General features: G+C 41.4%; 1 long non-coding RNA gene across 1 annotated transcript; it reads right to left on the bottom strand.

Annotated features, from left to right (window-relative positions):
- Positions 1-7,891: 7,891 nt before the first annotated feature.
- Positions 7,892-8,331, bottom strand: LOC125906654 (uncharacterized). Its single transcript, XR_007452024.1, has 3 exons — positions 8,234-8,331; positions 8,091-8,160; positions 7,892-8,003 (listed from the first exon to the last, which is right to left on the bottom strand). It is a non-coding gene; the product is annotated as an uncharacterized LOC125906654 (long non-coding RNA).
- Between the last annotated feature and the right edge of the window lie 13,123 nt (positions 8,332-21,454).

The following is a 21,454-nucleotide window of genomic DNA, read 5'->3' as shown; positions in this document are numbered from 1 at the left end:
ACCGGAGCCTGGCGAGCTTAATACGCTGTACGACAGTGAGGTCGCCGTACATCTCGTATAGCTCGTCATTATATCGGCTCCTCCATTGTCCTTCCACACATGCGGGGCCAAGTATCCTTCTGAGCATCTTCCTCTCGAACGCGGCTAAGAGGGCTTCGTCAGATTTGGACAGTGTCCATGTCTCAGAGGCGTATGTGAGTACTGGTACTATATAGGTACTATATAGTCCCAGCTGCGTCCGTCGCGACAGGTTCTTTGAGGTGAACTGCTTTTTCAGGCTGTAGAATGACCGGTTGGCTGCCAGCATCCTTGCGCACAACTCAACTTCCATACTGTTGTCGTTGCTGACCTTTGACCCAAGATAGGTGAATTCTGGGACGACTTCAAAAGTGCGTTCACCTATCTGTACATCACGCCTACGTAGATTCGGATTATTTATTGGTAGGTCCGCTGATGTTGCCACCATCAGTTTGGTCTTTGCCTCGTTTATCTGCAATCCGAGGTTCTCTGCCGCCTGCTCGACTTATAGAAGATGGTTCCCGTAGTCTCCACCCTCGAGTCGCGGATGGCCCTCTCTAGCGCCAAGTTGAATAGGAGACAGACAAGCCCGTCCCCCTGGCGCAGACCCTTGGTGGTAGCAAAAGGTCCTGAGAGTTTTCCATCCACCCTCACCTGGCATGTGACGTTGGTCATAGTCATCCTAACTAGCCTTATCAGTTTGGCCGGGATTCCAAATGAGCTCATGGCGTCGTACAGTTTTACCCTGGCTATGCTATCGTATGCGGCTTTGAAGTCTATGAAGAGATGGTATGTGTCGTTTCTGTATTCAGCCATCTTCTCCAAGATCTGCCGCATGGTGAAGATCTGATCAGTGGTTGATTTTCCGTTTCGGAATCCTCTTTGATAGTTTCCTACTATCTCTTCGACGTGCGGGACAAGCCGATCCTGAAGGATCAAGGAGAATATTTTATAGGCGGTATTCAACACCGTAATACCCCTGTAGTTGTTGCAGTCCAACCTGTCCAACCTTCTTGTATACGGGGTAGATGATGCCGAGATTCCAATCACAAGGCATCGATTCGCTATCCCACACCTCAGTAACAATTTGATGAATCTCGTTTTCTAGTCGTGCACCTCCATTCTTGATCAGTTCGGCTGCAATTCCGTCGGTTCCGGGTGCCTTGTTATTTTTCAGCCGACGGATAGCCTTTCGTGTTTCTTCTATGCTAGGTGGCAGTAGCATGACAATATCTGCTAGAGGCGCTGCTAGCTGGTCGTTTAACTAAGCGTTGAGTAATTCATCAAAGTACTGAGCCCACCGCGAGAGGACCTCTGGCTGGTTACTAACCAGATCTCCATCCTTGTTGCGACAGCAGGTTACCTTAGGTACAACGTTGTTTCGGTGACCTGCTATCGCTTGGTAAAACTTTCGTGTTGGTCCGTACGCCTCTCTGGTTTGCTCGAGTTCCCGCATGTTTTGCTCTTCCAAAGCATGCTTCTTGGAGCGGTGAACTCGTTTCTCTTCGCGTCCTTGTCAAAGAAGACAAAGCGAAGGAAAAAAGTAAAGAACAGCAAAGACAACATTGAACATCGATTATCACTCAGGTGGACTGAAGGAAGTGCAGTGAATAACTATGAAGGTAATTTAATTATTCTTTTTATTTCGTTTACAAACAACACTCTTTCGCATATTCTTGCAAGCAAGGCGGCTCTTGGAATTGCGCAATTTTGATTTTAAAAATAATTGAGGCCTTTTCAACGTTACAGTTTCATTTGTAGTTCGACCAACGGCCATTAGAAGGTGATGGACATGTTTGCACCGGTACATAGGAATCTTCGGACCATTTGCTCCTCCGCCCAGCCAACTGCACTTGCAAAGCAAGGGGGCGCTAAACAGCTTAAACACTGCTTCGTGCATTCGATTGTCTGGAGTATTCGAAGTAAGACAATTCGATATTCTTCTAGCAGTAGCGATAAATACATTTTTGTCGCTCAACATACTTTCAAAATTGTCTAAAGCTTCTATGTTTTCTATTTCAGCCGGTGTAGGTGTTTCATCAACTTCATCTATTGTAAAACAATTTGAAGTACTCGCCGGGCAATTTGGACAGGTAAAAGAGCTATTCAAAACATTCTTCTGGATAATAGCTTTCGTTAACTTATACAAATGCTTGTTTTGCTCTTGTAATTGATTTGACAATGTGTCCAGCTGTGTGCAGCATTAACTACAAATTACTCTTTCTTCCGCACATCCACTAGGAGCACCGGTTCTGTGGTGCAACTCTATTGAGGATGTTGCTGACGGTAGCTGGAGCGGTGCTTCAACCGGATGAGAATCCTGTATGGCCTCAATACACGGATCAATCGAGGATATTTCGACAGTGGCCAATGGAGATGGTTGACGTTCAGCAACGCTGGGTGCAATCTCCGTGCGGTTGCTTTCCACAGCAGCTGTTATAGAAACACCATCTAAAAAGGCTAGCGGAGGAGCCTCACGGACGAAAACGCTAGAAACTGTCTCCGTGGTATGTTTTTCCACATCTCTCTGCCGATTTTCAGCTACATCAATTGTTAACGAAGATGGTTCACGGACGTTAATGCTGGGCACCGGTACCACCGTGCAGTTTTTAACAGATTGTGGTGTTCCACTGTCAATAAAGGCCAACACAGATGGCTCACGGGCGACAACGCTGGGCACGTCAAGCATGTCAAGCACGCTTTTGCACAACAGATTTCTGTGAAACATCGCCAAAATAGGCCAAGGGAGGCGGCTCAGTAACATCATGGGCCTCCTTTTTCGTTCGCGGCTTTTTCGATCCTGCTTCCAATACGTTGAAAGACGTCGAGGGTGGCCGGGACGTGTTGTACAGCGTTAGATCGTTAGACGGTTTATCACTGACTTGCCGTTTTGATAAACCCTATTAATAAATATTAACGGTGGTGGATTTTCATTCAAGATACTTTGCATTTTGACTTTGCAACTGCATCACACAAAATAAGTTTGTAATTGAACTGCTTGGATACAAATGCTGCTTGCTTGTACCAATACTAACTCACTAATATTTATGTAGTAATACAGTTTAGCTATCAATACTAATAACAGCTCATTATTCCTAATCAATACTAATCCCGCTTGTGCTGTTAACAATAAAAGCACGTGTAAGGTATACTTGTATGTGTGTGATTTTATTTCAGATCGAAAGAGCACGAGATCACCAAAAACTCTTATTGAGAGATTTTTTTGTGATCTGCTCTCTTAAAACAGATTGAGAGAATACCTAGGGGACAAAACCAGCACGCTTTCTCGTTCTGCCAACCTGATAGAGCGGGCTCTCTATACAACGTTTGCGGAACGAGAGAGTGTGTTGGTTGTTCCCTAGGGAGAGAAAAAAATCTACTGCGAGAAAAATACGAACAGCCCCCCGCCCCTCGATCGGTTTTCATTTCATTTCATTTCATTTCATTTATTTAATACAATATCCGCCATCAAGGCTAAATATAATAGACTTAAAACTAATTTAATACTAACAAATAAACAAAATAATTCATGAAAAACTAAGCCTAACTAACCTAGTCTTGACCTAGCAAAAAAGAAAAGAAAAAAAACAAGAGTAGAGCGTAGAGACTATCATAAACTTAACAAAAACAAAAAAAAGAGAGTAATAGAAAACTAAGGAGAATAATTAAAGGGAATTAGAAGAAAAAATACGGTTACGGAAAGAGTTAAGAGAGGAGTCGAAATCAAAGAGATAGTAAAAGTGGTTAAATAACCTGAAACAGGACAGAAGAGAGTCATTGAAAGTATAAAGAGTATGACGTGTTTCAATTGACAGAGGATCACGTGGACGAAGAGAACGAGAGGGAACATACAGCGAGATGGACGAGAGTAAATCAGGAGCATCAGTAGCAGGTTTTGCTTCGGCTTCGGGTTATTTCGGGTGCTGAGACATCCCAAGTAGCAACCGAAGCTTTTTTCTCCCAGTTTCAACCCCCTCATGACCAAAAACTGCCTTCTTTACACCAAAATTTACACTTGATTTAAAGATGTGACAAACTTACCTTTGTGCTCGAGGATCAATTGAACCTTGAACGCCTGTACACACACACAGTGTCGCAATTTGAAGAGGTTTGGAGAACAGCTAGCGGTAACAGCACACATCTGAAACTTGTAAAGTGCAATGTTTTAATTAGAATAAATGTCACATACCACTAGACACTTAGATAAGGACACTTATCGAAACAATTAGATGATAACAATTCGTCCTCCGATAAAGCAAAAAGAACACCGCGGATGGTGCAGTACGGGAAAGTGTTTTACGCAGTTCACGCAGCACACAAACACACACTCTCACGTCCACGGTTCAGAGCACACTGAAGTCGCTCTTTGGCTTGGATGGAAAAGAGCAAACACCCTGATGAGTGTGATGGAAGAAAATGACTTGTGTTCAACAGGGATGGGTCGAATCAAACACACGAAGTGTGCAGGAGAATTCTCTTCGTGTGGCAAGAGAGAACCCAAGTAGCAACCGAAGCTTTTTTCTCCCAGTTTCAACCCGCTCATGTCCAAAAACTGCCTTCGCTCCTGCTGCAAAGGCAAAACTGCAAACTGCAAAAACTGCTTTCCTGAGGGAAGAAGAAAAGACATAATTGGAAACAGCGGCGCCAGGTTTCCAACCACCGTGTGTGTGTATGTAAGTATGTGAGGACACATCCCTACTAGCAATGAGAATGAAAAACTGCAACTTTCAGGCGAGGGGCATGTAGAAGCATGGGGAGACGGTTCTTTCGGCTTGCGCAGCGCTGAACCGGTACCCCCTCCCACTTGATTCCAGCGAATTGCGCTGCGCTGGACTGACACCCCCTCCCGCTCGTTTCTTTCGTAGCGCGCTGTGCGCTTTCCTTCATTCGGTCTTGGTACACCCGAATCAAAACAAAAACTTGAACACATCAAACTTGGTTTATATTTTATCACTTTTATTGCAAATAAAGGGGCATTTTCACACATAGCTTCACACAATCTTGCCACAAAATCACACAAATTCTTAATATAAAAAATCGTCGTATTTCAAAGAGTCGTCAAACTGCGTGGATCCCGTTGTTGATGTTCGATACAGCAAAAATAAACATTGAAATAAAGCAGCGCATATCACACATTTAAGATAAATGGTGAAAGAAAAGCGCAGCTTCATTTCAATGTGCACAACACTTCAACACTTAGCGAAACTTCGATCGCCCGGGACTTAGGCTAACACGCGCGCAGCCTTTCACGGTGAACGCTTGAGCTGAACTGACGATTTCGTGTGGTGGCAAGAAGGGGAGCGCACAGAGGAACACTCGCTGCACTAGTGCGAGCGAGACACCGATACCCGCATGCCGCTGCGAGAAAACCAAACTGAGCGCGCAGGCTGAAAGTGAACGCACACATTCACACATGTGTAATTGTGTGAGTGCAAAAACTGTGTAGAAACCAAAACACGCTCGCGCCTCCGAGCAATTCCACGAATTTCCAACCGTCTCCCCATGCTTCTACATGCCCCTCGCCTGAAAGTCACACACTTTTTCATTCTCATTGCTAGTAGGGCGGACTTCGGATCCGAGCTTGGGCCGGACCCCCACCGCGTGTTTTTACCTACCCCTCGTCTAAAAATTTCGTTCTCTTTGTCTGTCGGAAAGAGTGTGAAGCAGCTAGACTGCTGCAGCCAAATCAAGAGAGTGAATTCTCATTTCAATCCGAAAAATTGGGAGAGAGTGATGACATGCGAGAGAGAATAACGGAACGATTACCCAAGCGAGTCAACACGCTCGAAAGTAGTAAGGAAAGTAGAAATGAAGTAGCCTTCTACTTCCCGTTCTACTTTTGTTGCTTAAAATCAGAAGAATGTAGAACATCTGGGTTCCAGGAAAAGGCAAAAAATGAGTTCTCGCGTGAACACCACACACACGCACGCGACGGACTCACTCACGCTTACGTTCTTGTTCTACGCCCCTTCCCCTCTTCTCAATCGCCCCACAGATCTATTTTTAGAACATCCAAAGTGGGTATAGGGACTAGGTGGGCTTATAGGTTTGGCGGGAAGGCCATATTGGACGAACGAATGACAGGAGGGGATTCGATTGTGATACGTAGTTTTTCACCCACACTACGACACATCATCCAAAATAGCCATTGGAATTCACACGCATACATCAACAAATGATCGAATCCCCTCCTGTCATTTCGTTTTCATTTTTCTACAGTACGGCTGTCAATTTGTTCGGGATAAGCCCACCTGTATAATAAACCCACTTTGAGAACATCACTCACTTCCATCGACGGCGGTCGATGTGACGATGTGTGTCGTCGCGTGTGTGTTGTAGATTTGATCAGAAAAACTTTTTTCTTCAGACCAAATCTCTGACTTGGAGCGTCGGCGTTCCGATTGAACCATCGCGAATTTGATCAGTGCGCGCGGTTAAAACGACCTTTTGTAATGTGTTGTACGTAGCGTGCGCGCCAAAATTTTAAGAGTGCGCGGAGAGTGAATGTGGTTTTTTGGGGGTGGGGGAATGAGATACAGAGACAAATTTCGCTACACATTAACACATACATTCTCACTGCACGGGTTGAACTGCGAATACTCAGTTCTGGGAGAATATACTCTTGCGCTCGCGCATGAGTGCAAGCAAGCGCGGTATAGAGGATAGAGGGAGACAAACGATTATTTTGCTCCAAGCTTTCTACTTTTGTCCCGTTGGGTATGGGCTTCGAACGACGAGATCCGTTCGCCGCGGTTGTCAGAAGGCGCTCACTTGGCGCTCAGTTTTAAAATAACGTACCATTGAGAGCCTGTAAGAACCACGCAAACAATGAGACCCCAAATTTTGAGTGATTCAGGCCGAGGGGTATGAGGAAGCTTGAGGAAGCAAGGAGAAACGCGCTGGGATGAGAGTTCGCATTCTGTTTTACACGCGCGCTTCACTAACACCAATACAAATGCGTGTTTTGTTCTAAGTCCAGCGCGCTGTGTTTGTGCGTTGGTGCGCATTTCGTCTAAGTCTCGTGCGCCGGTGTGTTTTGGTAAAGCGTGCAGTGAATAAACAGTGTGCACAGACGCACATGCAGTGCGTGGATCGACAGGTAAGAATTTGCTGAACAGAGGCAACGCAGATTGTCGACAAGTTTCCCGCAGCCTGGATCGACCCGGTACTTTGCAGTATGACGGCATTCGTGAGTATGAAGGATTCTAAATGTGTACTTTAGTGTGTACTTTATGTTCCAATAAAGTGTTTAATGAAATAAAAAATGACCGTGTTTGTGTTTAGTTTTAGAATAAATGCATGAAAGAAAGCGAAAAACAACAAGCTTTTGATGTGTTGGTAGCATGGCTCGAAAGAACACAAACACACCGTGCTGCAGAGCGCACCGTGCGTTGCGGGTGGGGTGGAGGAGGGCTCGCGTGAGTGGGTAACTCATTAGTCGAAGAGACACCCCTCCCAACAATGGCACTCAAATTCTCTCATTTTCTCATGCCCTCTCTGTCACATTCGTAGCTCGATCTCCTTCTTCTGGGACTTAGCGTTCTGAGCATGCGGTTTTTGCAACGGCCATTTCGTGCCGCTTCGATCTCATCACCTTCTTTCCCCTCCCACCCCTCTTTTTGATCCACGCTTTGGGGCTTGCAAATTTTTGACATGTCAAATGAGAGTGAAGCTATAATGTAAACAACAAGTGTTCGCGTGTGCCGTGATTTTGTAAGTATTTTATGCAAATTATATGATATTTATCATTAAAAACGTTTTGTTTTGTAGAATAAACATAAAATCAACCAAGGAAGTATGATTTAGTTGTGGTGGAAGCGAAAAAAAATGCTTGGAGCATGGAATAAAACCGGATGAAATTTCTAGCCTTCACGCACGATGCCGACGCTGAGGTAAGGTGTGCTTGTGTTTAATTTCGATGATTGTTTCATTTTAGGGTGTGCTCCACAGCTAGTAGCTCCCACATTCGAACCGCTCATGGTAACCTGCAATTATGTTATTTTTAGTTTTTCATTTAGTTTCAATGTAAAGTAATAGTTGAAAAACATACAATTTGATTTCATCCAACTTACAGGTTTTACAGGTGAACAACAATTAGCAACTCCCGATCGAATTGCACACAACAACCACCCACAATCACAGCTGTAAAAAGTAAGTATATGAGTTTTGCATGTCTTTAAAATGTCTTATTTTTAATATTTATCTCCATACTTACAGGTAACACGGATAGGTAGCAAGGAAATCAAGCTTGTACACTGAAATCTACACAAAAACTGGGTTTTATAAGCGCACGAAAAGCGACGCGGCTATCTTTTAATAAAAAGTAAACAAAAGAGTTTCGTTTTAATTTAATTTTGACAGCGGGTGTGGTGATGGCTTGAACGATTTGGAACAATCATTCTCCGGACAGGATTCGATCCAATCCATGACGTCACTGAGTGCCGGTTCATTTTATGCTTATTCTCCGAGTTCTGGTTATACCAAGCAGCAGAGAATAAGCAGAGAATAAGCATAAGCGGTTTCCATACAAACTCTCTCTGAGATTGTTGAGAGGGACCCACGCAAACAATGAGACCCCAAATTTTGAGTGATTTAGGCCGAGGGGTACAGTATCGGACATTAAGATAGGACCCTTTTTTTCAATGCACCGTGCACTTGTTTTACCACGTTACTTTTGTTTGTGTGTGTGTATGTGTGTATGTGTGTGTGTGTGTGTGTGTGTATGTGTGTGTGTGAGTGTGTGTGTGTGTGTATGTGTGTGTGTGTGTGCATGTGTGTGTGTGTGTAGTAGTAGAAAGAGAGTGTGCTTTTTAATGTGTATTTGCAAGTGCGCGGGTTTGTGTCTGAAAAACATAGCTTGCCATGATGTCATATTGCGTTGAAATTATTCTTATTATGTGTGTTATCATGTGAAACATTGTGCGTTTACACTTGGATAAAAACTAAAGTTTGCATCGACAGCAGCGCTTGTTCCTCGGACGAAAACGCAAGTGTGCTGTTTCATGAATGTGAATGCGACACCGGTGCGAAATGGACACGCGCACAATAGCAATGAACTCGGCATTCCCTCACAGGTGTTTCTCCAGTGCACGCCATTGAAAGGCCTTCGTGCATCTCTGCGTTGCACGTTGTGTGCGAATGGTAAACTTAGTGCGTGCATTGAGCTAGCGCGCATTTATTCTTTTCAATGGGCGTTTTGTTTCATGAGCGCGGCAGTATTCTTTTCTCGATTTTGAAGGGAAGACGCTTACTCGCGTACTCGTTGATAGTTTTTATCCATGCGATGTTTTCGCTGCTCCAAAACGATGTAATTCATCGCGTATAGAAGTAGAACGCAGGCAGAGCACGGGATCAGTCGTGTCCAAGTTTTTAACCAGCGCGTTCTTGACGGTCCAAGCAAGCAATGTTAGTAACAATGGGTCGAGGTAAACGTTGTACTGATCATCAGCGCCATATGTAAAAGCGAATGGCTGCTGCTGGCATTAAGCGCAAAAGGATCGAGTTCGTAATGGAACGATCGCGCACTTTTGTGGCAAACGCGCTTCGGACAACCGAAACGTGCTTAGACAACTGAAACGCGCTTGGACAACCGAAACGCGCAAGTCAACCGGACGTCCTCAGAAGACCACGGCGAAAGAAGACCGTAACATTGTTAATATATCGAAAACACACTGATCGCGAGGGCGGTGGTCCTGCTTATCACACCAAAAACCTAACCCAAAACACAAAAAAACTACTTACAAATCTATCCGAAACGACCTACTTGTGAAACAAACACACACATCAATACACATTCAAACATACATCCACACACACACACACACATGCACACTCACATACACACACACAAACACACATACACACACATACACACACACACAAACACATACAAACCACACATAAACTTGGCCCAACGGGTGCACGGTGCGTTAAAAAACCAATGCCCTATCTTTCTGTCCGATACTGTATGAGGAAGCTTGAGGAAGCACGGAGAAACGCGCTGCGATGAGAGTTCGCATTCTGTTTTACACGCGCGCTTCACTAACACCAATACAAATACCGTGCTTTGACGAGCCGTCTGTGAATGTGTGTGTGTGTCTTCTTTCAGCGAGCTCAACTTGGAGCTGCTCGTCACATCGTGTTGTCTCGCTTACACTACAGCATCGAACCTTCGCTCCGTATGTCCCCCCTCCTACGCGTACAAAACCACCAGTACAGCGCGACGCTTTGTCGGAGATGGTTGTGCGCGTTTCGTTCTAAGTCCCGCGCGCAGTGTTTGTGCGTTGATGCGCATTTCGTTCAAAGTCTCGTGCGCCGGTGTGTTTTGATAAAGTGTGAAGTGAACAGTGTGTACAGACGCACATGCAGTGCGTGCATCGACAGGTAAGAATTTGCTGAACAGAGGCAACGCAGATTGTCGACAAGTTTCCCGCAGCCTGGCTCGACCCGGTACTTTGCAGTATGACGCCATTCGTGAGTATGAAGGATTCTAAATGTGTTGTGAAAGTGTAATTTATGTTTCAATAAAGTGTTTAATGTAACCAAAAATGACCGTGTTTGTGTTTGTTGTTAGAATAAGTGCGTATTTGCGATCGTGGCAATGCATGAAAGAAAACGAGAAACGAAAGAAACAAATATCTTTGGATGTGTTGGTAGCATGATTGGAAAGAACACAACACATTGAGAACTGCAGAGCGCACCGTGCGTTACGGGTGGGGAGGGGGAGGGCTCGCGCGAGGGTGTAACTCATTCCTCTAAGAGTAACTGCTAACGGGGGACGGTACTCAAATCACTCAAAAAATACACTCATTTTGCCGGACGGGACCGTGGCTGGTATTATTGAATCCGTTCGTAGCGGCGGCGTACGTCCCGACACTGATTTTCCTAAAGTACTAGATGGTTGCTACAGTTATTCACCGCGGCGTTGTATGACCGGGCTCAAGAAATGTGTAGCCATCCCTAGAATTTCATGTGAGTGCCGTACGTTCCTGCTACGATCGGATTCAATAAAACCAGCCTGTATTTCGACAGCGTCACTCAAATAACTCAAAAAATACACTCATTTTGCCGGACGGGAAGCGCGTGAAAGAATGAGTTCTACCTGCCGGGGTCGAACGTTCCCGTTTGTATGGGGAGAAATCCGCGAGGTTTTGCGCTCATGAGCCTCGAACGGATTTCGTCGTTCGAAGCCGGTACTCGCCCCGTAAAACTAGAAACACGAGAGAGGGCCACACGAAGCGCTTTCGGGGGTTTTCGCCTTCGCGCACATTTTGCTTTATGCGCGCGAAAAAGTGAGCCTTGATGAGCGCGATGGCTCCCATACAAAAGCCTTCGGCTTTGCTATCTTGGATTTCGCCAACTCAGCTTCTAAGTCAGCTTCAATCTCAGCGGATCTCTGAGTGCTGGTGACCGGTGGGTTCTTATTCAAGCGCTTATTCAAGGGATCTCTGAGTGCTGGTGACCGTTGGGAAAGTACAATGCGGTAATGCATTAAAAATATCACATACAAATTAACAGTGCCATTTTGACACCCTCACAAGGTACCTTCGAAGGATGGTTTGCAGAACATTTTTCACCACGAATTGTATCGTAATATCGGACATAAATATGATAACTTATGATATACTAATGAAGCGACGCGGTTAATGTATTCATAAGACAGCTTAAAACGAACGCCACACTTTTTCGCGAACGCACCTCTGAGTTTCAGTTATTTTGTTTCAGTTGATGGTTTTAACAAATAAATCAATGGTTAAATAATACAATTGCAGAAGAAGAGGCATTTTTCTTTACTTGTTTCAACGATATTCAAATTTACATCAACAAACGAATTCATTTCCATTCGATATTTTCCTTGAGGCATTGTCAGATTTCATAAACCGCATCTTGCATTTTGCGTTACATGCTGTATACGAAACAAAGTACACTCTGGTCTTTTACTTACATTAATGGAACAAACAATGATCCAACATCTATTTTACATGCACTGAGTAACTGTAGCGATATTGATATACTTTCAGCATGATTAAAAACTAAAAACGTAATTGACCAAACAGTTGGTAGAAAATTTACCTGTTGTGATTTCCTAATTCTTACCACTTCACGAAAAAAAGCGTCGCTTCGCCATTCTCACTCAAAAACGCACCATGATATGCAAAAAGACAGTTTATCAGAAAACAGCTTTTGTGTCTTTCTCAATCAACAAAACGGGATACGTTTACTAAAACAAGTCCTTTTGCTTTACTTTTCACCCACTTCAATTACTTAGTTAAATGTAACTTCTAGCGTCAAACAAATGGCAAAATGTACAATTCATCAAGGTAATGCGAAAAGACCGTGCTGCCAGCTAGATCAACACATATTCTAGATAATCCCGCTCAAGGTGTATGAATATGACAAGGTGAAGTTATTCAGAGCAAATTCATATCCCGCTAAACAAATTCGAAGAGCCTGCAGGCTCGCATGAGGCCTCGTAATGCCCGTTAAACATTCCCCTAAGACCTAAGGCCCGTGTCTGTGCTCCATCGGATGCGATTTTATCGGAAGGCATGTCAAAATGTTATATGGGATTTGACAGATAACGTCGGACGTGCGATTTCGTCGTACGACGGAATCAAAAATTTTTAATTTCGTCGGACGCCGCATCCGATTTTATCTGTCAAACTAAATGTGTGGTGTTTTGTAGGAACAATCTCAACTTAATTTTTCATAATTGTTATATTATTAAAATCATTCAAATAATCGCAATATTATACGAAAAAGTGTATGACAGCACGTGCGATAAAATCGCATGCGATGGAGCACAGACACGGGCCTAAGGGCGGTAGCAACGCTCATCGGTTGCGATTTTCGCGGACGAGATTTATATGGGATTTGACAGATAACGTCGGACGTGCGATTTCGTCGTCCGACGATATCTGTCAAATCCCATATAAAAATTTGAAAGGCCGTCCGATAAAATCGCATGCGAAAAAGCGTTGCCACCGCCCTAAACGAATTAGAGCAGGCTGTGAGCTCGCATAAGGCCTCGCACTCCATCCAACTCCTTAATCACAGCACCATCGCATTAAAGCTTCTTGTAGGAGCAAATAGCTTTTTCGCACAAAAGTTTTGCAATTATAATTATAGCACCTTGCGAACAATTTTAACAGTGCAATTTATTGATAGCTACATATCTGATCTTTTTAGTGCAAATCAACAATTTTTTTGTGCGGTGCAATTACAAACAAAAACAACATAATTTATGCAGACGCGAAAAAAACTACTGATTTTATGTAATAATTATGGAACTCAACAAAAAGGTTCCAATAACATGAAAAAGCTTACTTTAGTGCAAGCAATTCAAATTACATTTTGCAAGCAATTCAAATTACATTACAAATAAACAAAACTTGCTTATGTGCTCTTGTGGAAGAATTACAAAATTAAAAATATATTGTAAGTGAAAGCGATGGAATTGACTAATAATTGCAAGCAATTTCAAGCGGGAAAAACTGTTTGAAACCCCCGCAATGTTTAGAAAGTACCAGCTAAACAAATTCGAGCAGTTCGCGGGCTCGCATAATTTATCGCGAAAATTACGCGAGGAAATTACGTTTGTAGTCCTCGTATTGACACGTCTAATCCTCGGTCGTATTAACATTTTATTAAAAAAAACACCGATTTTGTTTTACAAAATAACGCCGCACTATGTGTGTCTTCTGTTTTCGCCAAATATTAAAGCCAAATATTCCATCATCGCATGGAAGAAGGTCATACACACTTAAAAACGTAAATTTGGCGCTTTCAACACGGTTTATCACGCACACATCCACAATTTTTGTTTTTTCGAGCACGATTCGAGCCAATCATGGTTTAACATTTAGAACAAACGTCACTCGGGTAAGTGACCAGTGTCACTTACCCAAGTCTACCCAAGTAGCCTTAAGAAACTCTATTTGATTATTAACAGTTTTAACGCCTTTAAAAATCAAATAGAGTTTCTTAAGAGAATATGACATTTTTCAGCGATACAGCATAACGACGTATTATGTTACCTTATTTTATTCTGGCCAATATAACACACAAATTTCAATTTTCAAATTTTATCTATACCAGTTCCATTTTTCAATACTCGGAAGAATTTTTTTTTATTCTTATCCATGTAATGATGCGTATTTATTTTCACAACAAAATATGTGTTTGTTTAACAGTACGTAAAATATGTTTTTCTTTAATTCCTCAACTCGAATTTACGGAGATAATAAAACAAATATTTCAAAATAAAAAAATAATATTTAACATTTTTAAATATTATATGCATTGAGTTTGGTTATGAAGAGTATGAAGGGTATGTAATATTTGCTAATGATATAAATCTTCATAATTTTTTTTGGAAAATTCCGGACATTCTGCCGGAATGTCATGATCGATCGGTCAAAGAAAGGAAAGTGTTCATGACAGTGGCGGATTAGGGGAATCGGGGACGAGTTGAGGCCCCTGTAAATGGTAACTGATGACTGGGAGGAGGGGGTACTGCTTAACAGCTGTTGGGAGATTGAACAGTATACTTAAATAGCCAGTGGTGATGGGGGGGGGGAGGGGGATGGGGATGGCTCCGTTGGCTCCGACGGCTCCAGCTGCCGTTGGGAATCGACGGTTTGAATTATTCGTAATCGGAACCGGAGTAGCAATGCTCGGAAGCGATTCCGAGCCGTGGGTGCGATTCCGGTTACCCATCACTATTGCATACTGCCACACCTGCCTCCTGCCTCTGTCTCCTACCCGATGCACACGCAGCAGGCAGGGGGAAGGATGCACTGTACAGTAAAAAAACACCGTCATGAACCAGCGGCGGATCTACCGGTAGGCGGACTAGGCGGTCGCCGAAGAGCTCTAGTCTGTAGTATGCCGTATGTCTACAAGTGGACAGAGTATTAGCGACAAAAGCCCCCGGAAAGATGATCGTAGCGATTCCATGACCATCCCCTTCCCCCCCCCCCCCCCCCCCATCACCACTGGCTATTTAAGTATACTGTTCAATCTCCCAACAGCTGTTAAGCAGTACCCCCTCCTCCCAGTCATCAGTTACCATTTACAGGGGCCTCAACTCGTCCCCGATTCCCCTAATCCGCCACTGTCATGAACACTTTCCTTTCTTTGACCGATCGATCATGACATTCCGGCAGAATGTCCGGAATTTTCCAAAAAAAATTATGAAGATTTATATCATTAGCAAATATTACATACCCTTCATACTCTTCATAACCAAACTCAATGCATATAATATTTAAAAATGTTAAATATTATTTTTTTATTTTGAAATATTTGTTTTATTATCTCCGTAAATTCGAGTTGAGGAATTAAAGAAAAACATATTTTACGTACTGTTAAACAAACACATATTTTGTTGTGAAAATAAATACGCATCATTACATGGATAAGAATAAAAAAAAATTCTTCCGAGTATTGAAAAATGGAACTGGTATAGATAAAATTTGAAAATTGAAATTTTTGTGTTATATTGGCCAGAATAAAATAAGGTAACATAATGCGTCGTTATGCTGTATCGCTGAAAAATGTCATATTCTCTTAAGAAACTCTATTTGATTTTTAAAGGCGTTAAAACTGTTAATAATCAAATAGAGTTTCTTAAGGCTACTTGGGTAGACTTGGGTAAGTGACACTGGTCACTTACCCGAGTGACGTTTGTTCTAAATGTTAAACCATGATTGGCTCGAATCGTGCTCGAAAAAACAAAAATTGTGGATGTGTGCGTGATAAACCGTGTTGAAAGCGCCAAATTTACGTTTTTAAGTGTGTATGACCTTCTTCCATGCGATGATGGAATATTTGGCTTTAATATTTGGCGAAAACAGAAGACACACATAGTGCGGCGTTATTTTGTAAAACAAAATCGGTGTTTTTTTTAATAAAATGTTAATACGACCGAGGATTAGACGTGTCAATACGAGGACTACAAACGTAATTTCCTCGCGTAATTTTCGCGATAAATTATGCGAGCCCGCGAACTGCTCGAATTTGTTTAGCTGGTACTTTCTAAACATTGCGGGGGTTTCAAACAGTTTTTCCCGCTTGAAATTGCTTGCAATTATTAGTCAATTCCATCGCTTTCACTTACAATATATTTTTAATTTTGTAATTCTTCCACAAGAGCACATAAGCAAGTTTTGTTTATTTGTAATGTAATTTGAATTGCTTGCAAAATGTAATTTGAATTGCTTGCACTAAAGTAAGCTTTTTCATGTTATTGGAACCTTTTTGTTGAGTTCCATAATTATTACATAAAATCAGTAGTTTTTTTCGCGTCTGCATAAATTATGTTGTTTTTGTTTGTAATTGCACCGCACAAAAAAATTGTTGATTTGCACTAAAAAGATCAGATATGTAGCTATCAATAAATTGCACTGTTAAAATTGTTCGCAAGGTGCTATAATTATAATTGCAAAACTTTTGTGCGAAAAAGCTATTTGCTCCTACAAGAAGCTTTAATGCGATGGTGCTGTGATTAAGGAGTTGGATGGAGTGCGAGGCCTTATGCGAGCTCACAGCCTGCTCTAATTCGTTTAGGGCGGTGGCAACGCTTTTTCGCATGCGATTTTATCGGACGGCCTTTCAAATTTTTATATGGGATTTGACAGATATCGTCGGACGACGAAATCGCACGTCCGACGTTATCTGTCAAATCCCATATAAATCTCGTCCGCGAAAATCGCAACCGATGAGCGTTGCTACCGCCCTTAGGCCCGTGTCTGTGCTCCATCGCATGCGATTTTATCGCACGTGCTGTCATACACTTTTTCGTATAATATTGCGATTATTTGAATGATTTTAATAATATAACAATTATGAAAAATTAAGTTGAGATTGTTCCTACAAAACACCACACATTTAGTTTGACAGATAAAATCGGATGCGGCGTCCGACGAAATTAAAAATTTTTGATTCCGTCGTACGACGAAATCGCACGTCCGACGTTATCTGTCAAATCCCATATAACATTTTGACATGCCTTCCGATAAAATCGCATCCGATGGAGCACAGACACGGGCCTTAGGTCTTAGGGGAATGTTTAACGGGCATTACGAGGCCTCATGCGAGCCTGCAGGCTCTTCGAATTTGTTTAGCGGGATATGAATTTGCTCTGAATAACTTCACCTTGCATATTCATACACCTTGAGCGGGATTATCTAGAATATGTGTTGATCTAGCTGGCAGCACGGTCTTTTCGCATTACCTTGATGAATTGTACATTTTGCATTTGTTTGACGCTAGAAGTTACATTTAAACTAAGTAATTGAAGTGGGTGAAAAGTAAAGCAAAAGGACTTGTTTTAGTAAACGTATCCCGTTTTGTTGATTGAGAAAGACACAAAAGCTGTTTTCTGATAAACTGTCTTTTTGCATATCATGGTGCGTTTTTGAGTGAGAATGGCGAAGCGACGCTTTTTTTCGTGAAGTGGTAAGAATTAGGAAATCCACAACAGGTAAATTTTCTACCAACTGTTTGGTCAATTACGTTTTTTAGTTTTTAATCATGCTGAAAGTATATCAATATCGCTACAGTTACTCAGTGCATGTAAAATAGATGTTGGATCATTGTTTGTTCCATTAATGTAAGTAAAAGACCAGAGTGTACTTTGTTTCGTATACAGCATGTAACGCAAAATGCAAGATGCGGTTTATGAAATCTGACAATGCCTCAAGGAAAATATCGAATGGAAATGAATTCGTTTGTTGATGTAAATTTGAATATCGTTGAAACAAGTAAAGAAAAATGCCTCTTCTTCTGCAATTGTATTATTTAACCATTGATTTATTTGTTAAACCCATCAACTGAAACAAAATACAGGCGGTCCCCGAGATACACGGTTATTGGGGACCGAAAACGGCCGCAAAATACCGCGTATCTCGAATTTCCGCGTAAGTTGAATCTCGCGATTTCCAGCCCAAATATCACTAAATTTGCGTGTAATTTTGTAAGTAGGGTGTGGTTTTAGGCACTTATTTAATTATTTGATATGATTTTGACTGAATAAAACAGTTTTAAACCTTTTTAACATCCGATGAAAACAAAAATTATTAGATATTTTACAATGGATTTGTCAAATCAGTACAATTTGCTCAAAGAACTGTCAAATTTAGAAAACCGCGTATCTCCGAATCCGCGTATAAGAGGTACCATGTATCTCGGGGACCGCTTGTAACTGAAACTCAGAGGTGCGTTCGCGAAAAAGTGTGGCATTCGTTTTAAGCTGTCTTATGAATACATTAACCGCGTCGCTTCATTAGTATATCATAAGTTATCATATTTATGTCCGGTATTACGATACAATTCGTGGTGAAAAATGTTCTGCAAACCTTCCTTTGTAGGTAGTGGAATGCGGGGCAAAATTGGCACTCTCTTTTCAACATTACAGGCGTCCCCCGAGTTACGACGATTCGCAGATACGACGATTTTGATTTTGACAGTGAAAAGTTGTCAGTGAGAAGAAATTGATGTATTTTTTTGAATTTATGTGCTGAAAACCGTTACAAACACATTTCCAAAGATTCTACAACTAGCCGATCTTTGATATTTATATCGCGTAAACGACTTTCGGTGTAAAATTAATACATTATCAAACATTATTTCAAATAAAAATCACGATATCATAGATTTCGCCTCTTCAACTTCGGTTTTAAACTTAATTTTGACAGATATTCGACATACGACTATTTCGACTTACGCCTTGCTTTGGGCCATTTTTTCGGTCCCAAATACAGTCGTATCTCGGGGGACACCTGTATTTCACTACAAAGATTTTTTCCAATTCTCAAAATGGATTCATTAGAGAATTCATTGAACACTATGTATGTTTCATAATCCTTACATTACAAATAACCAAGAAAAGTGCAAAATAAGATTTAGTAGCATATCGATGTAATTTTTGCCACTTCGAAAATAAGCTTGAACCAGTGTCACAGGAATGCGTGGAAGTTTTACATGGTGTATTTTTGTAAAGACTTGATATTTCTAGTCAATATTTCATGTAAGGCGCTTGAATGCATATTTTACAAAAACTTCAAAAATGCTTCACGTGGGCAAAATGGGCAGTTAGGCAGCGGTCTAAGCTTATTGTGCGCAACATTGTTGCTCGGAAACATATCGCTGAGGTGGTCTATGAGCGTTTCTACATACACCGACAAAGCAGCTGAGAAAATAACTGACAGCATGCTTTGACAGCGACTGACAGCATTTTCGGCGAGAGAAATCTCCTCGGCATGCGAAGAACGATCCCAAATAGCCAGCTCGTACTTTATAGCTGATTTAGGACTGTTTAACGAAAAATCGTTCCATTGTCGTACTTTGTGGCTGATTAAGAGATAGACGGCACTTAGCGGAACTATGGAGCTTTTTAACAGGCACATGGTACTCTTTGGAACTTTGCGGCTGATTAGCACTATGTGTAGGGTTCATGACGGAACTTTAAGGCTTGTTAAGAACGTGTACCGAACTTGGTGGAACTTCATAGCTGTTTAATGCATGACATCAGTACAAGGTGGGTCTTGTCAAAGTGCCAAAGACAGACGCCGCCAATCATCTCATTGCTGCTGTACAAGTTAGATTAGTTCTTTGAAGAAGGGATTTTGAAGGAAGTGATTGTGATTGTACAGTAAATTGTGATACGTTTCGTGTAATTTATGAATATTAAGGGTTTAAAAATATACACATGTACACAAACAAAACAAATCCTGTTGTTTATTTCATCGATGACGCTTGCTCTTATTCCAAGTTGGTACGTCAAACGGACAACACAGTTTTTTCAAAGCAAACGTTGAACGAGTGATACAAAAAACGATTTTGCAAAATGGTGATGAAGGACAATACCTTCAAAGTGGATTTCAATCCAATGCCACAAAGACCGAGTCCGGGCTATGTGATACAATTTATTTTGGAGAAAATTGGAGTAAAAAAGGAGAGTTTGCTAAAGGTGCAACTGATGACGACAACGGCTATTGCAGTGGTGCAAATAAAAGAATCGGGAGAGGCCATAAAAATAGTGGATAACCACGATGGCAAACACGCGGTGGAGTACAATGGGGAGAAATATTTCATACCCATAAAAATGGAAGACAACTCGACAAGAGTAATAATAAAAAACTGTACGGATCAGATAACTAACGAGGAGATTAAAAAAGCCATGATGAAATTTGGAGAAGTAAAGAAAGTCATTGACTGTGTATGGGAAGCGCCATCCCCGATAGCGGGAATAAGAGATGGTAACCGAGAGGTAACCATCGTAATAGATACACCAATACCATCATTCGTATCTATTAAAGGAGAAAAGGCGCATGTACAATACAATGGACAGCAGAGAACGTGTAAGTACTGTGAACTCAACATGCATTTAGGCATGACCTGTCTCCAGTACAAAAAAAACGGTGACGAATAACAACGAGGATGAAGGTACGTATGCCAATATGGTACGGAAGGAAGGGGTAAAGAGTTCGGTACAGAATAGACTACAGTTAGAGAGAGCAGTAGAGGGATTGAACTCAGAGGAAAAAAACAAGATAACACTTTGTTCAAAAAACCGGTTAACACAATAAAAGAGCGACGAGTGTATGAGAGCGTAGAAGAAGCTCCTAGCACTAGCAAAGCTAATGCTCAGAAACGCACAGGAATAGTGGACAGCCACACTACAACAGAAACTGAGGATGAAAGTTGCATGGAAACAGAAACCGAATTAAAAAAACTAAAAGGAAGACCCAAAAAAACAAAAACTCTGACACAGGAAACAAAACAAGACAATAAGACAAACTAATAAACTAAACAATAAAGAAAAATTAAATGAAAATAAAAATGGCGACGATAAATCAAAAGGAAATTAGCCTATTACAGACTAATATAACAAGTTTAAAACGAAATAAAGAAGAATTAGAGAGGATGATGAACGCAAACAAAATTACTATCGCGTGCATTACCGAAACATGGATGAAAGAAGAGGAAGTTAGTAAAGTAAACGTATCAAATTACAATTTAGTTACCAGCAACAGTTAAGATGGATATGGAGGATCAGCCATATACATTAGAAAAAATTTAGCATACAAAGTTATCAAACATGACATAAAAGATAAAGAAGTTCAAATTACAGAAATAAAATTAACCAAGGAAAAAATAAATATAGTAAGTGTGTACATGTCACCTCAATTAAAAATTGATAGATTCAGTGAAAATGTTAGCAAATTACTACACAACAGATCAGGAAATCAAAAAAATATAATAACAGGAGATTTAAACTGTCATCACAAAATATGGGGGAACCCAACAAATGACAGTAAAGGGAACTTTTTATTAAATGAATTAAATGACTCAAATTTATGCTTATTACACAACAAGGAAAAAACACTAATACCCACCGATAGAAGCAAAAGAGAAACAGCTGTTGACCTTA

The sequence above is a fragment of the Anopheles coluzzii genome, chromosome 2, assembly GCF_943734685.1.
Source record: "Anopheles coluzzii chromosome 2, AcolN3, whole genome shotgun sequence".
Classification (NCBI taxonomy): Eukaryota; Metazoa; Arthropoda; class Insecta; order Diptera; family Culicidae; genus Anopheles; species Anopheles coluzzii.
The sequence above is the reverse complement of the archived record's forward strand: the minus strand, read 5'-3'. Positions and strand labels throughout refer to the sequence as shown.